At 40.7% G+C, this 18,200-nt stretch overlaps 1 long non-coding RNA gene across 2 annotated transcripts in view; it reads left to right on the top strand.

Annotated features, from left to right (window-relative positions):
* Positions 1-9,194: 9,194 nt before the first annotated feature.
* Positions 9,195-18,200, top strand: part of LOC135296646 (uncharacterized) — a 29,289-nt gene continuing 20,283 nt past the window's right edge. For both annotated transcript variants that reach the window (XR_010358677.1, XR_010358676.1), the window contains exon 1: positions 9,195-9,435. This is a non-coding gene — a long non-coding RNA (uncharacterized LOC135296646). The remainder of the gene's footprint in view (positions 9,436-18,200) is intronic.

Below are 18,200 nucleotides of genomic sequence, written 5' to 3'. Positions count from 1 at the left end.
ATAGTTAATTGCATAAAAATTAAAATTTGCAATATCAGCTTTTGGGATTAAAAGACAAAATGGTCAGTCATGTCTCTGAGGACTGCCTTCTTTTTCTTGTAACTGTTGCTTGAAGGATTTCAAAAGCTTCTTTTCTTACTTAGCTTGATTGGTGAAACCTTATTTTGATGTTTTGTCTTATTTTTGATTATTTCTAAACTCCCAGACACTTCCAGGAAAACAATTTTCCTTAAAACAATGTACCTCAGTAACAACATTTTATCATAGGAAACTGTAGAAAGCTTGTGGGTTTCAAGCATAACTGATTTTAATTTCAGTAATCTTACAGCCAAACATTACACATAAAAAATGAATCTATGGAATTTCAATTGTTCCTGTGGGACTGGAATTTTAACTAAAGGAAAAACACTTCTATAATACCTGCTCAATTGTAACACAGTTGAGTGACCTGCTTATGATCAGGTTAACTATCCTCATGCTTTCTTATCTCTTTCAAGGACAATCTTGCATCAAAGTCAGCCCTGCACTGGAAGCTGGCAGCTTTTTCACTCTTGGGAGGAGGAACCAGGCTCTAACAAGCACTGCCTTCTGGCTGCCAGCCAGAGGCACAGCATCCCATATGGCCTCACCTACAGAAATGCATATCCACACGCACATATACATGCACATATATACAAACAGATGCATACACATATATCTCATAGGATTCCTTGTGTAAGGTTCCTTCTCTGAGGCTGTGCCTTTTGATAGAAATTCAGCTCCTCTCAGTTTGGTTCCAATCCATGTTACCAGAGCAGAGTGATGCTGTGGGTGACATTGCTCTGTGAGAATCATTTTGCTTTCTCCACCCCTCCAGCACGCCTCTGATGTGATACATTTGTCAGCAAGGAAGGTGTAATGCTCTGGAAGATCCCTGCAATCACAAGCCTGATATATAGAGGCCTCCCACAGAAAAACTAAAATATCTCTGTTACCTCATTGCTGGGAATTGCACTTGCAATGATAACTTCAAAATGAGAATCAGAAGCAGCCCAGTGAGTGGATTTCTCCCGACAGTGTGTTCATGAGAAGTGTCAGTGGTAGAGAAATGCTGCAGTGTGCACTTTACTGTGCACCTTTGTTTTACAAGCTCACAAAGAGAGCTGTTCTGTGACATAGTTTTAAAGACTTTCTGTTGTCTGCATTACCAGATTTGCTGCTTACATCAGTAGGTGTGTGAAAATCCCACAATTTGTCATAGCTGGCATTCACCATACAATGATGTAGTAGAACCATGAGAAAACCAGCATCTGGACTTACACTCTTCTCCTCTCATCAGGCATATGCTCATTTTCTAAGGATCTCTGCCATAGTGTTGGTGGATCATGCCTCCTCAAAGGCTAAAGATTGATCATCTCTAATGCAAAGGCTGAATACTGAGAGCTGCAGAGTTTTTCTGATGTCAGATGTCTTCATGAGAAGTTGCAGAGAGATGACAGCACTCAAGAGAAGACCCTGGCATTTCACAATTATATTTGCAACACAGGAGTATTTTGACAACTAAAGAAGCCCTGGATAAGCTCTGGCTCTCTTCTCCCATGCAGAGGGACTCTGAGGTGTAAGAGAGAGGGGTCACAACCATGTCTCCTTTTAGCACTGATCTAGGACAGAGCTGGGGAAAGCACATGGTCCCATCCTGGGAAGTGCTCATTCATCCCACACGTGTTATATAGATTGGCCCTAAAAACTTTCATCTGAGCTATATAATGTACTTCCATGTTCATGATAAATTATCCCTGGAGTACATTTTGGTACAGCTGATATTAGGGTGTGTGCAAACACGCTGCCATGCATTCATTGGTCTGGCTGACAGTCCTGGGTGTAAGCAAAATAGAGAAGCCTCCACTGTAACTTAGACAAAGCCAGCAGCAGCCAAGACTCATCTGTGTACAGTTTAATGCTGCGGCAGAAGACTGTGTGGTAGATGTGGTTTCAGGAAGGTTATCTGCAGTCTTATGAGCACTGCTAGCAGTTGGGCATCAAATTTCAATTCTGCCCCCAGAGTCTGGGAAGTTCTCAAAGTTTTCAACATCTGATTCACATTTTGGTTAACCATCCATTTTTGGATATGTCTCTTCTTGCTTGAAATGATGTGGATCAAGTATTTTTCTCTCATTATTGGGAGTACTCTTTCAGCAAAACTAACCCTTTCATAATTTTCTGATAGCTCTGGGGGCTGCCAGTGTGGTGGGAATAGCAGTAGTCAGGATGATTATGATGCTCTTCAGAGAATGTGCCCTTCTTAGGCAAGGAGTGCTGTATGGGTGGTAAGACACTTTCTGCTATTGCATTTGGTGGAGTCATGTCACTCTCATACTCTCATGAACATATAGAGAGGCTCAGCAAGATCATCAGAGGACAGCTGCTGTGACAATTACCACTGTGTGGAATTAGAATAAATTGGAATTTGAACCCTACTTCCTACTGCCCTGTGTCTGGCAGATTATGTAAGCACATGAAAGGCTTTTTGTTCATCTATAACTGTAGTCATTAACCAAGGGATGGGCAGTTACAGTAAGCAACATAATAATCTTAAATTCCAGAGATGATTGCATACGACACTAGAGAAACAGTGGATTACCCAGTGTTTGTCTAGTAGAAAACAGACCACTGAGAAATCAGGTAGCAGTGAAACACAAAAATAAATCTTTATGCAAAACCAGCTGTTATGTTTCATACAAACCTGGGCAACAGTGGCCCTCTTACCCATGTTTCCCATAGCAGCTCTTGGTTTAATATATTCCACTGACTGCACACAGTGGAATTGATGGTTTCCCTTAGGGATATGTGTCTGCTTTCCATCAGTAAAAATTTTGTTTTTAAAAGAAGAGAGCAGAAGCTGTTCTAATTTTTCCTTTGAAATAACATGTTTTCATTAAAACTGCTATATAATAGCCCAGATATCAAATTAGAAGTGGATGCCTCTGCAAAGTGCTTTTATAAAGTGCCTATGCCAGTGCAGCTCTTTGCTAGGAAGGCAGATTTCCAAGGAGAACTGTAACACAGGAGGATCGGAGCAAAAAATGGTGATGTAAATGTTTCTTAATTGAATTCAATTTCTCAAGGCACTGCAATCATTTGTTATTTATGAAAGGATGAAATGCACTTCTATGCTATTTGCATATACATTGGGCCATCCTTTCTTCTAGGATAGGAGAATATATATAACCTCTCTCCTTTATTAAAGGGTGACATCTGCTACAATGTCACCTAGACTCACTAAGCAGGCTCAAAGCTGGCATCAGGGAATGACAGTGCTGGCAGCAGCTGCTGAGTGTGAGGGTAAGATGTGAAGCTGGCTCAGAATGAAGAGGTTGTGATATGTGAGGGGGGGTGGTCACAGGGCTCGAGCAAGGGAACATCTGGACCTGGCTTAATGGAACATCACAATTGCTCAGCACAATTTAAATGAGCCATTAAAGGCAGCACTGAAATAAAAGGTAAAAGGGCTCTGTGGAAAAATGAAGCTTTCATGCCACTGCTCTGGTTGGTCTCCAACAATGCTGCTTAGTTCATTAGAGTGGTTTGTCAGCTAGGGTTGTGCTGCCTGTCAGCCCTATGAGGTGGCTGGGGTGGCTGCTGGGGAGTGAGGCAGCACGGAGCTCTCTAATCTGCTGTTCAAGAAGTGAGATTAGTGACTGCAGTGTAGGCATAGCATTGTTTTAATTGGCAAAGATAGGAGATGTTCACAAATGCTCTGAAAAGCCTGTGATCAACTTTGGGATAGAAAATTTTTATCATTCACTATGCTTCAGTGAAAATCTTGCCTTCTTAATTTAAAGTTTAAACTTCCCTGCATCAAATTGCCAGAGTGGCATTTTCCATCTGTAATATATGGACCAGCAGGAGACATCAGAGAAATTTTAGGGCAAGTGAATGTTATGCCAGCTGAAGTAATCTCGCTTTTTTTTTTTAGAGAGAGAGTTGCAGCTTAACAGGATGAATAATATAATGAATCTTTTGGCTTGTTACCAATCAGAACAGTGAAATTGCATAATCTATCACTATTTTGGAAGGTGACTGACAGCACCAGATGTACAACATTAGTGACTCAGATCTTAGGAAAGTGATTTAGCTGAACAATTAAAAACCTGGTGTTAAGAGATGCTTAAAAGACAATAGCACAATTCTTCACAACAGAGGCTCAAAGAATTGTAATAGTTACTGACAGATGAACTCTGCTCCATGGGCCTCCTGAAAACCTCTGTAACAAATGGTAGGCCCCATAGCAAAACTCTTAGGAAATACAAGACTATGTTAGACAGATAACATTGTCCAAGACTTTGGCTCAATTACAAGTACTGGAGCACAAATAATACCCAGAGGTCAGATTCATCCCTTTTCTCATGAAGTAGCTCAGTAAGTTCAGCAGTATGAAACTAAAGCATTCTATTGATAGACCTGACTGAATAGAACATATGGTTGCTGTGAACTTGCTTCTTTAATGCAGTGAAGCACTGGTTATTGATCAGTTAGCACTACCATGTATTTTCCCCTTAAAATTACCCTCTAGTTACATCGCCAAACTATGAATATCAACTTTGAACTGTCAGAAGAGAATTAAGAGATCAGGCGACTCAGAAATTCTGTTTGAAAAGAAGTGCCATCTGATGCCACTGCAAAGGACCAGCAGCTGAACAAGTTTGAGCCCCGCTGCAGGAGGGGTGTCTACAACCTCCTGTGTCTAAGTACATCCTCAAAGCCAGTGGCATTGACCACTAAGACAAAAAGATGCACTTAAAGGGCTGATACGTTAGGTGAGACAGGTAATGCTGTCAGCTTCAAAGTGTAGGTACAGGTTATGTCAGATGCCTTCCCATTGAAGACATCAGAATTCGGATACATCTGAAATTAAAATTAGTAATTAAATCTACGGAAATTTAAGTTTCTGGCAATTTCTCAGCTTTGCATCTCCAGGAAAAAGAAGTCAGCCTTGGTATTAGGGGGTTGATTATTTTAAAGGATTTTCAGTTGAATGAAGCCTTTATGGGCTGGGCTAGTCTGTGTAGCCAGGAGCAGAGCTGGGTACACAGACCTGTATCCCCAGAGCAGAATTGAGGCTGAGCACAGATAAAGGATTGATGTAAGCCTCCAGATGAATGAAAACATGCAGAACTTTCTGAATTAAAACAAAAAAAAAGGAAGGAAAAAAAATTAGGTCAATAAAAAAAAAGTTATTTAGGCTAGGAGAAGGGATAAGCACAGGGAATTAGACAGACTGGGGAAGCTCCACACGTGTGACCCAATCATGTACGACAAGCTCTGCAGCTGCTATTATTGGAAATGAGCTATCAGTGTAACAAATGCCATGAGAAAGGTGAGGAAGAGAGGTTTCTGAAAAAATTTTTTCAACATCTTGCACAGATTCTTTTGTTGGCTGTGTTTTTTGATGTGTCCATTTGCAGTTTCTAAATTCTCCCCTCCCTTGCATTTTGAATTTCATCAGGAGTCTGAAGGCACCTGCAGTCTGTCACCATACTGTTATGCAGGAGTTGAGATGTGGTGGCATGCAAAGTTTGCAAGACAAAGGTGAACAGAGATAAAACCTTAGTAAATTGCTCTAAAATGCAGTTAGAGAAAGACCTGTAAGAAATAGCATTATGTGAAGAAGTGGAGCAATCTCCAATACCCATAACAGAACCTTTTATTTCTCTACTGCTTACTTATCAGATGTTCTCTTGCTTGAAAAAATATTTATAGTGCCATTTAATACATTTAACTGGTGGTCCTATGGCCTATAATTCTCTCTCCTGTGAGAAAGTGATTGCACAGGTTTCATAATAGTAGATTAATGTTTGAATTAACACTCTAGCGGTTAGTTTTGTCACTAGGTTTTTAGTTGTCTTCTTTATTCAGGGTGGCAGGGGAGGAAGGAGGTGTGAGGTGGGTGTAATCTAATGAGTAATCTAATGAGTGTGTAATATAAAATATGTAATAATTTCTGCTGTACTGCCCTATGGTCTCTAATGGTGCTAATGTGCTGTGACCACTGATTGCTATGATTGACTTAAGAGCTGCTGTCCACAAGTAGTATTTATCACTAAATTCAATATAATAGTGGGTATATAAGAAAAAACATGGCAAAATCACAAAATATTAGAAATATGTCACCCATTGAGAACACATGACTGCCTTCTGGAAGTTATGCCTTTGGCAGTTATTATACAAACTTACAAGGTCTTGTCACCAGATGATCAGAACATACCCTACCTGGTTTATCTTAGGAGCGAACATTATTTTCCTCAGCAGGAGTTATTGTTTGTTAGAATGTCCTTGCTATTTTACCTGCCTGTCATAACTCAGCAGGTATAAGGTAATGCCTCTGAAAAAATAATGTAAATTCCTTAACCACTTCTATAAAGCAGTCAAAGGGATGTCTTTATGTTAACCTTATATTTGCCAGATACTTTCTGGCAGACAAATTAATCAGATTTCCTAATGCAAACTGTACATACAAATTCTAAATAACAGTAGAGACTGATATGTAGGACTGTTGCCTTATGTACTTAAGGTGGGAATTAGCTGGAACTTATCTGAAAAGATAAGCAATCTTGCCCTTCAACTCAACCTTGAATTTGATCATCTTTCTTTAGAAGAGCACAGCTCCCTCCCTGAATGAGTATCTGAGCCCAGGCATGTGGGGTCAGGTGCCCTGATCTGGGAAGTCAGGCATTTTGTGCTCACCTCAATATTGCCATGACACACACTTGGGGCAGGGAAATGCCAACATTCCAAAAGGCCCAGCTGAAAAACAAGGCCATGAACAGGGAAGGAGTTTTGGGTATGGCAACCTAAGTTATGCAGGATGATTTACCTGGAAAGGCATGCCCACCATGTGTGCCTTGAGCACTCTGACAGACAGGATCAGCAGTCCCATGCTTGCCCTACCTGGAGACCCCCACACCCTTCCTGTCCAGAGCCTGCTCCATGCATGATGCTCTGCTCACAGAGCAGGGTGTGGGGCTTAAATTCTCCTCTCAGGCTGCACGTGGTGCAAAATGAAATAAAAACCATTTCACATAACCCAGAATCTGAATTACTCTCTTAGCTGTCTGTAAAGACCTGGGTGAGATGGTGAGTGGGTAGCTGAAAGACAAAGTCAGTAGGTCAGACACCACAGGGAGACTTTTAGTCAGCAACAACCTGAATAATGTGGGCACAGAGCTTAAATTTTGTTTCATACCAGTCACAGGAAAATAGGAAACTGCAGAGAACATTACAAATTAGAGGGTTCAGCAGAGGAAGAGTGTTGCTGTGGCCCAGCTGAAGTTTGAAGGAGAGGCCATGTAAAAGATTAGCAGAACAACTCAAGAAACTGGGGACTGTTGAGTTTTGAAAGCTCCTGCTGTAATTTGAGTTAGTTGGAAATCTTCTGGCAAAGCACTTTAACCAAAACATGTCTTCTCTGTGAAACTACTGTGTGTTTTTTAAAAGGTTGTGGATTCATCAGATTTCCACAGGGCAAAGCTCTGAGTCCTCTTGGATCTTCCTGGAGATGTGGCAGGAGAAGGAGGTCTGTCCCTGCTGTGTGCAGTGGGACTTGTTCTGAGGCAAGGAGCTGAGAAGAGGTTTCAGGCAGCAGACATCTTCCCTTCACACCTTTGTGTCCTGTGTCACAGGTCTTTCTGGCCTTGCAGTGGGCACCATGGCAGCTTCCATGCCGGCCTGGTGGCAGCTCTGAGCTGTGGACCTGCCAGTCCAGCTGGGAAGGTGCAGCTGTGCTCACACTCCTACACTCTGTCCTTTGGGAGTTTGCCTCAATGCAGGGACATGGTTCCTTTTGTAGAGGAAGCAAAGCAGTACTTTAATGAAGGATTTTGACCCAATGAACAATGAACATTTTATATGCTTACTTGAAGATGCAAGTAAGATGCTTTACCAAGATGCTTTCCAATCCTGCACACAGCAGCCCTAATTTGTATTGGTCACTTATATTTTTTAGAAAAGAAGGTATGTGCTTCCTTTTATGTCATGCACATATTTAGCAAGAGGAAGGGTGGGAAGTGATGTCCCTGTGTCTAATGGGACTCAGCCTTCTCCCCTGATGCTTTAGAAACAGTCCTCAACAAGTCTAATGCTTACCCTTAGGTAATAAAAGACCTTTTAAGGGCACTGTCATGACCTTCAGCTGGGTAAGATTTTACCAACACCAAAACCCTTTGCTGGAGCAGACCCTCAAGCCCTTACACAGAAAGTCCATCCCCCATCTTGAGTGTATGCTAAGGAAAAGTTTTGTTCAAAGTCAGCAGAAAACTTTTCCATCGCTCTCTGAGACCTCTGGGCAGGGCCCAAGGGTGGGCCTTGCTTCTTGCTCCACAGACCCAAGAATACCAACAACAGCTTTTGAAGTAAGCATGAGATGTAGGCACCCCACAGAAACACCCTGGATGTTGTGTGGAAGGCAGAGCTGTGCTGCTCCAGTGTCAGGCTACAAGTTACAGAAATGCTCACAGTTTTCCTGTGCATTCCTGAAAGAGCTCTACCCCTGCTGCCTCATTTCTCAGACTCTCTATGTTCTGAACCTATCCAGCGGTACCAATTAAATGCTTACGGATTATTAATTAATGAAGCAGCCTGTGCTGCAAGGCTCCCACAGCACTAAGATGGCTGTTCCAGCCTCCCTGTCTCCTCCGAGGTTTTAGTTCAAAAAGACCCCTTCATGCATATGCCGAGATGGGTTTAGAATTCGTTATCTAGTTCAAAATAACAGTGATAAATAAATGAAAATATTTTCAGAAGTGGATAACTGTAGGATTGACATTTGCAGGAGGAAGGAAAAGCCAGGGGGAAGTCTGGTGTTGGGGGAGAGCCACCCTCACGTGTCACGGGTGAGTGTTCCACAGGCTGCAGCCAAGTGCTCCTGCCTCACGTGTGTGAGCACAGGAGCAGCCAGCTTCCATGTGACTGGGGAGGAATGTTGAGCACAGCTTTCAGTGTGCCTTAATGCGTGCCTGCAAAGTAAATTCCTACAGCTGTTGTATAGTCGAGTGGATTTCTTTTATGAAGTGCTTGTAAGATGTCATTTAACAGGGTTGATATTGAAAAACAACTCATGTTCTTTCTCTTCTTTTACGTCAGCAGGGGTTTTGGAGCAGGTAAATTTTTGCAGGGTACAGCTTGTGGGTTTTTAAAGGTCATTTCCTATCCAGGTCTTGAGAGCCTTTATCTCTTAAGAGGTCCAGAGGAAAGTCCAGGCTGCTTTGGAAGTTTAACATTTCCATATTTTCACCAAAGGAATGTAGGAAAAAAGCTGAAATCCTCTAGACAGAAAGTATCATAAGTGTACACATTTGTCTGACTGCTCCTTCTCACCAGCTGCCTTTACCTTCAACTGCAGTTCTCTGAGAAATGCAGGAGCTAGCAAGAGGAAGTAACTGGTTCCACTGCAGAGTCCAGGTATGTAAGGGTTTGAATTTCATTCCAAGGTCAATTCTTCAGAAGCGAATTTTCTAGCAATTTAATCTTTATTATAAAAGAAAAAAAAAAAGCAGCATACCTGAAGAAATACCAAAGGGATTTCAAATTGCATTTAGAGATACATTTACTGTAATGATCAGAAGTTTCCTTTACCATTGTACATAGTTGTGGGATTTAATGTTGCACTTGGCAGTGCAAAGCTCTTATAATAGAATAATTACTTTATGAACTCTTAGAGTGAAAACTTTGCAGAGGGACTGGTGGAGGAGGTCCCACAGCCCGACATCAGGCAGTGGTGCCTGACAGCCAACTTGGGGTGGGTGGGTGGAGTGACAGACTCACAGCATGGGGTGGGAGCTCTCCACTGGAACAGGAGCAGGTCAGGTCTCCTACCCCAGCCAGGGCTTCTCCAAACCAAGGCAAAGCCTTTGCTTTCCTAAAGAAGAAGGAATGTGGCTGAGCTGGAGGTGTAGAAGGTAGATTTTAGACAGGAGATGAGAGAGGACATCCCTGAAGAACAGGACATAGCATATGTTGCTGCAGGACAATGGAATGGGAGAGAGAGAACATAGGTCCTGACCCTCTTTACATGTCAGTAGAAGAAAAGCCTGGTTTTCTTGGGCCCTGGTATAAGAAAACTAGAATACAGTTTCTTGCCCTGACAGCTATGAGACAGCTAATTAGGCCTATGGATAGTCCTGAAGCTCACCCATGCCATTGTTTTAACATTTTGCATCATTAGCAAATGTCACAGTTGTGCCTGATGAGTTTCTTTTCCATAGCCTTTATATCCTTCTGCCTTTGGAGACTTTCAATGCAACAAACAAATAAGCAAACAATCTAACAAATTTCCTGGTGTGCTAGTTCATTCTGTACTGTCACTTCTGGCTGCTGGAAACAGGGCTGAAACCACTGCCCTGCTTTGCATGGGATATTAAACACCAGCTAAAAGAGATTAGTCATTATTATCTCGAGGCTAGTGTTTAATTAGTGACCTAGCAGCAAAACCTTCCTGCCTGATCATTCCAGCAGCTCTGAGAGCTGTCCTAGAGACTTATTCCAGGCACACTTTGCTGTGTAAGAGCTATTGGCATGCAGACAATGTGCACACCAACTGGGAAAAATGAAGTGGTGTCAAGAATGCTTTGGCTATATTAACTCTCAGTATGTCCTTGCTGCTCTGAGATTTGGGGTTTCAACATAATATTGTTTGAAAGTGGTTTGTAGCTTTGAATATCATATTCCAGTAAAAGCAAAGGTTTATATCATGCTGAAAACCCATGGTTGTGCTTTGAAAGAAGGTTGTAAAAAATGTATTTTTTCTGTTTGGTTTGAAGATGTAATTCAAAGAAATTTGAATTTTATTCTTGAATCCTGAAGATCATCACAAAGGTCTTTATAAATGCACTGACTGAATTATTGGCAAATCCAGTCAGCTGGATGCCAAATATCAAGATTTTGGTCATGTTTTCATATTGATTCACCTGGTGAAGATCACAGATGCAGAAAAGAGCACAGCCCATTCCAGCTGCTGAATTTATCTGACCTTGACGTGGACTGAGTTCTTCACCTCTGCATTTTAGAGAAATATTATTTTCCCCTGCTAAAAGTTTCAATGTTTCTCCTCCCTGATACCCAGAGACAAATTATTTGGGAAAGTACCATTCAGGATAGCAAGCTGCTTTGTCTTGTGTATGGTCTTTGTTGTAGGACTGTCCCATCATCACAGCAACAAATTTGGCACTATTTTATTCAAGACAAAGCTAGGTACCTTGCTTCACAGATGGAGCTGAAGTCTTCTAAATAGCACTCTCTCCAGAGAAAATATCCTTAGATTGCAAGTGTGGTCATTCATTATTGGATGAACAGCATGAAACCTTTGTGCACTAAGAGGAGAAATATTTCATTGAAAGGCTTTTCATTTACTGCTGCTCCTCATTTCTTTGCATTTATACATATTTGTCTTTTCCACATTCAAATTAGAAAAGAGATTTTTGGACAGAAAATTCTTCTGCTTTAGGAAGGTTCTATTTATATTCTTCCAAATGACAAAGCTGTCTTCAATAAATATGGCTTATAGGTAGCATTGCATGCTCTGATTCTAAAATAGAGGACATGGCTGGTCCAATTAAATACTCATCTTTTGATGACTAAGATGATTATTCCAGCTTCCAGTTCTTAAGAAACCTCAAGAAAACTCCTTGCCTTGAGCTCTCAGTTGTGTCTGCATTCCTCCTTAGTAAGCAAGAGTGTGAATCTGACTGAAAAGACATTTTCCACTTGTTTTGTCAATTCCATTAGGAGTATTATCTCCCTAGAGGGTATCTTTCCTCATATTAACAGAAGATTTATGAATCCCCTAAGGGATAACTTGAGACTGTATCATAGTCCAGTGGATTTTGATTTTCACTGAGAAAATTTGCTCCTCTAAATTTCATACTTCATTTTCTTTTTAACAAAATATAGAAATTCAAATGGTTTTCATCCTTTTGCAAAAGGCCTGCCCCTGCCCTTCCCCTTTTCCCCACCCCTCCTACCTTCCTGCATAGAGTGTAAAGAATATTTAAAAAAACCCCAAATGGATGTGTATTATTTTATTTCAAAATCTGAATTAAATGGACAAGCAATGTTCTGTAATGTCTGGTGTAAAGCCAACCAAACACCTGCTGGTATCAAAAATGAGTCTAATGAGTAGGACAGGTGTAAAACAGAACTATCCTAGTGAGGTAGACTAAGATCAGTAAGGCTGTATTTTTTGCACTGAATAATCCAGCCTACTTCATCTCAGTGCATTTAAAGAAGGCTGAGGAGTGATCATGTAGCCTCCAGGCCCAGGAGTCTTGGAGTGAGTCAACCTTCTGCCATCCACATCTTCTGGCCAGCTCCTCAATCCTCTCTTATTTTAATTTCTGTTCCCTTTTAAGAGCATGTTAATCCTACTATTATTGCTGCCTTTCTGTCCCTGCTGCTTTTCTATTCTTCGGGGAAGTTCTTGAGGACACAGTGCTTTCATTAACTTTTCTTCATACAATGAACTCCTGCAGAAGCCTTTGTTTATCAATTTTTTTGTATTTTTTTACCTAATATGATTTTGATCACAAGGAATTTATTTAGAATTTGATGAAACTTCCGCAGCTAATTACTATCACATGTTATAATTAATTCTCAAGTGAATGAGCCTTTCAAATAAAGCAATGCAGAAACAACCAATGGGACCCTGCTGGGACCACTTTGTTTGGCAAAGCTGGAATTCAAAGACTTGAGAATTGGAAAATACTTTCTAGCCAATTAAAACTGTACAAAAGACACAGATCCTTCTTGCATGAAGCTGTTAAGATGAGATGCTCTGCAGGATGACTGTTCCAGAAACAGGAAGCAAGGAGTGGTAAAGCATTGAGGTTTTGTCGCCCTGTGCACTGCTGCCAGTTTTCAGTCTGGAAAAACCTCCCTGAAAATTTTAAGACTGATAATTGTGATCAACTGGACAGAACTGATGACTGTGGTTGTTATTACTATTATTAATGAGGCATTTTACAGATAGTTATGAAACTATGATCTTAGAAACCTGCTGGCAAACACAATGTCTTCAAAGAATGGAGAGTATCGAACACCTGCTGCTTCTTCTCTGTGCTCTGCTGACCCCAGGCTCACCCCCAAGAACATCTGTTCTCTCTAACTCATTTGGCCAATCAGCATTTCTCAGGAGAAGAGCTATGGTTTATGGACATCTTCAGAGAAGTGCATGTTCAAGACTGAATGACATCGTGTCCATCAGGAAAGAATGTTAGCAGCTATTATGGACAGAGATTTAAAAAACACAGGACAAAAGCACTGGGAAATGCAAAGTTGTCTGTTGGGATGTATGGCTGGGAAGAAGGGGGCATAGCAGATGAAAGCAGGGGATGTGGGGAGGACCATGAAGGTGAGCAGAAAGAAATATGCAATGAAGGAAGCCAGAAGAAGGATCTAGAGGCATCAAGGGAAGAAAATTGTCAAGGATTCCTACATCTACAGAATATTACTATCAGTATGTGAAACATGTTGAAGGTCTGAATCTGAAGATCCCAGTTGAATAGGAGTTTGCAAGCAGATTACAGAAGAAAAAAAATCAGATTTTTGGTATTTTGCAGCTTATCATGTGACCATTGTGCACTATCAGTTTGTAGGGAGTAGTGGGCTTTATTTTTAGAGATTTATAAAAACAGTTGAGTCTTTATTGGCATCTGACAAACCTGGATGTAACTTGCCTTTTAAATTGTTATGACACTACTGTTGGAAGCTTTGAGAAATTTTTGGTAACTGTGTGGAAATGAGTACACCAAAAATGAACAGGAAATGCGTAACAAGAGCAAAGATTTAAATGGTCTTGTATTTTCCTGTTATGCTGTTGTAGTTACAGCTGCTTGGTTCTTTCAGCTGAAAAGAAGGAAAACAATGGCAAACCGTCAGTTTCTTTTTAACTGCTGGATGAAAGTACAGGGCATATGTTTCCTAAAAGACACGAATGTTGACCTTGATTCCTCCTAACCATATCTGGGCAAATAATCAAGGTTGCCCCTTCACTGACTGGCAGCTCCTTCCACACACAGCAAAGGGAGATCGATACCTCCAGAGTCTGATTCAGATCTTACTTCAGGGATGTGCTAGATAAAAGCTATTAGCATTCTTTAATTACAATCCTAAGAGTAAGTTGAATGAGGATTTGGTAAGCTAATGAACTGTTGCTGTTTATGAGGGCATTAATTTCTGTTTTCCTAAAGATGGGTTTGTGAAAGTTTGCAGCTCAGAAAAACTCACTTTTTCCTTAAAAGCTGTCCATGTTTACTTCTAATCCAGAGGAATAACCAGGTGAAGTTTGTTCTACTTGCAGCCATTATGACTTTACCTCTGATAACTGTAGGTCACAGCCCACAGTGGGAGACCACCACAAAAACTACTTCATGGAGCAAACGTATCTGACACAGGCCGCTTAATGCCAGAAAGGTTAGAGACTCTTCATCCTTGGAGATTTTGAAAACATAGCTTGAGGAGGCTTTCAGTAGACTCACTCTTGCTGTGAGTGATTGGACCAGATGACCTCTAGAGATTCCCTCCAACCCAAATTTTTCTACAATTTCAGTAAAAATTTATTTGCTGAATAGTGGCAGTAACTTCCATGCCTCTTTCTGATTTTGGAACAAACCTGCAGGGAAATAGCTAAAGCTTTTAATTAAAATTGATTAAATGTTATTTAGTCTAAATTCCCTGGGATAAAATTGTGCTGATTAAAAAAAAAAAAATCTGTGATTAAAACCAAAGCGAAATGGAAAAAATTAATCCACTTTCTGTGATTTGATTCAACACAGAATGCTTCAGCTTAAGACTGAATGCATTTTTTCTTACTTTAATTTGAAGGAAATTGGAATAAATATTGCAAATGTTAAAATATTTTTTAAATTGTTCTATTCAAAACAAATGCTGCTTGTTTTTTTTGAGCATCAGTATTGCAGAACATTTCCTGTAAATGCCTTTCTAGAGATAAGATTTCTTTACCTGCTCCTATTCCCAAACCCTGAAACCTGATGTGGGCTGTGAATAAGGCACCAGATAAATTAGTCATCAGAGCTTGTCCCCACCAGATTTCTGGAACCTTTCAGTAGCAGAAACAAACTAGTGTTTTTTCTTGGGAAATAAATCAGATGAGTGCTGGGATGGATAACTGAGCAACTGATGTTTTTTTTACTGGTAGCATCATCTGCCTGAGAAGAGAGAAGACTCTGAACACCCTTCCCCCCCTTTATCACATGTGTCTTCTAAAGCAGCAGCTCTCAGGGCATCCATACTGCACCATACAGAAACTACCCCAGGTAAATTGGCAGATGTGATATGAACACAGCTCCTGTCTCAAGGAGGATGACTCTGGTATGGTTCTCTTTGCCTTCTGCACATTCTCAGTGCTTCACTCAGGTAGGAATGCTCAGTGTTCAAGACTGATTCTTCAGTGGTGTCCCTGCGGTATAATTCCTGCTCACACTGCAGGCACCAGGTGACTTTCTGTGAGCCGGCACAGAATCACAAAACTGTTCAGGCTGGAAAAGGCTTTGGAGTCATTGAGACCCATTGTTAACCCAGCACTGCCTAAACCACCTCTAAACCATGCTCCAAAAACCACATGTGCACATCTTAAATACCTTCAGAGATAGTGAACCCTTGTCTGGGCAGCCTGTTCCAGTGCCTGACAACTCTTCTGGTGAAGAATTTTTTCTTGATATCCAATATAAACCACTCCTGGAACAAATTGAGGCTGTTTACTCTTGCCTTTTCCTGTGTTACTTGGGAAAAGAGACCAATCCTCACCACCTACCTCCTTTCATATAGTTGTGGAGTGTGATAAAGTCTCCCATTGAGCCTCTTTTTCTTCCTTGCATTACTATGGTTATTCTTCCTGTGCCATAGAAACTGCTGAGCTAGGCTTATTTGAGTAAATCTCAGATGATTCTTCTTTCTTTGACCTTCAAATACTCACTACAAAAGTTTGAAAGCACAGAAATACTGAATTTATTCATATGTCAATAGGGACTCTGTTCAGGAGTGTAGGTAACATTTCTAAACACTTGGCATATGTAGTGAGTGCTTCTGGTAATTGAGTCACAAGGAGAGGCGTCTTTTGGTAATAATAGTTGATATTACTAGTTACTGAAGTAGCTGCAGGAAAGTAGCTGCTGCCATAGAAATGGATTGCCAAAGCAATTATAAGTTTCAAGTTGCAAATTTTGTGTTGAGTCATTTATACTTGATTGTACAACACTGTCAACGTATTGCCTTGCCAGCCTATCTGTGAGGAAAGCTGTGTGACTGCTGCTGGATTCCCTTTTCACTGCTCAGCTCTGACTGACTCTGACCTACATAAGTCAATCAAACCAAAAGAGACAGGCTTAACACAAAAGTGGGCTGCTTATGAGGTATCTGATGTTCACTGTTTGGTATATCTTCTCTCTTGATTTTGGGGTGCTGAACTTAAGTCTGTGAAACCCAGCATGAACTAAAAGTACCCAGTAATTGGTGCTCTCCTCTCTGAATTGCTTCTCTGGCAGCTCTCACTGCCACAGTGTATATTTTTTTTTTTTTAAAGCAAAGCTGTAATATCAAACAAAACCAGAAGAAACCATCCCCAGTGCTTTTTAATAGCCTGTGATAAAATCTCAATTGCAGGTCGCTGCCACAAGAAGACACTCTGAGATGATTTGTTCTCCAGGGAGAGGTACAGCGTAACCAGGATCTCATTACACTGTCTAGAGAACACCTTGAACAGTTTGTCAGTAACTTTTCTTCCTTCCTTTATAAATCAGAGTGTCTGAACAAAACAATAAAATGGTAATTTGAAGAAGCTTGGGACAGTAAGATCAGACAGCATTATTGTTTTGAAGCACAACTATATGAATTATGACCTCACCTAGATAAATTTTATGGCAGAAAGGTCACTAGAAAGTTTGTAATCTATAGCTTTTCCAACTGAGTGTGTGAAACTACCAGGAAATATGTACAAATATGTAAAATATGTTCAAAATATGCTCATTTTCTTCCTCCTATTGCTATAATTTTCTCAGATTCTCATGGGGCATGAGTCAGTCTTTTCCATTTTGGAGGAAAAGACCACTGGTTGGGATATAAGCTAGTTTGCTTCTGATTGTTGTCAGAAATCACAGAGTTCATGTGCCTTAATAACTGGCCTCAGTTTACTTTGTTAGTACTAAGGCTTATCCCATGTGCCTTGAGTAGAAGAACCTGAAGTTTGAAATCTGCTCCCTTGAAGAAAGGCATTCATTAGCTACTGACTTCTTAGTGACAGATGGTTTGGACCAAGTGCTGGCCCATGACACTGGATTTCTGTCACTAGTAAATCTTGTCTGTGGGTCAGTGGCAGAGAAATGATATCTTGGAAGCCACTGTCAGATTGAAGAAGAGCTTCCCCTAAAGCTGGCCAAGACAAAAGTGATCAGCATATAGGGACTGGCTGATAGTGGTGGGGCATTTTTCACTTCCTGCCTTCTTTCAAAATTGTGACACTAACAACTCTGGTGGAATTTTTCACTTGTTTTGTGCTGATGCCAATTACTTCCTGAGGTGTAGAGAAATAAGTTCCTATTTCTTAAAAATAAAGCCTTCATTTATTTGAAGGTTTTCTTCCCTTGACAAGGACCATCTCACATGCTGGCAAAAGGAAATCTCTTGATTCATTTAATAGGCTCAAGAAATTTGGTGGATGCATGGCTCCTCTTCCCCATCATGCCAGTGCTACTCAGGATAGGAGCTAGCAGCAAGGGATTTTGCAGGATGTGAGCTCAGGAACAAGCTTCTGGATTCTCTTTTCTTCATGTTGCTTTGTGGGAACACAAGTGATTGGCTGTGTGGATCTGACTGCCTAGAGTGATGATTTATTTCATATGAACCATTGAACTCCACTCATCTGGAAACAACTTTGATTGCCACTGACCTTAAGCTGAGTCAGTGACTGAGAACGAAATGTTCTGGTTCTCCTTCTCACCCTAGGACCTTTGCATACCTCTCTTCTTTGTGTAATGTGAAGCTATGCACAGGAGCAAGCACTTTTACAAATAATAACATTTGCACACCAAATATGAGTGAGAACAGGCCTGCTGAAAGTGTAAAGGTATGTGTTTAATATATGAAGCACATTTGCTAGCATATAATTAAAATGTTATATCAATATTAGTTCAATATGAGAGCTCACAGGATTTTAAGTG

This window comes from Passer domesticus, chromosome 3 (assembly GCF_036417665.1).
Source record: "Passer domesticus isolate bPasDom1 chromosome 3, bPasDom1.hap1, whole genome shotgun sequence".
In the NCBI taxonomy this organism is placed as follows: Eukaryota; Metazoa; Chordata; class Aves; order Passeriformes; family Passeridae; genus Passer; species Passer domesticus.
This window is presented reverse-complemented; position numbering and strand designations above follow the sequence as displayed.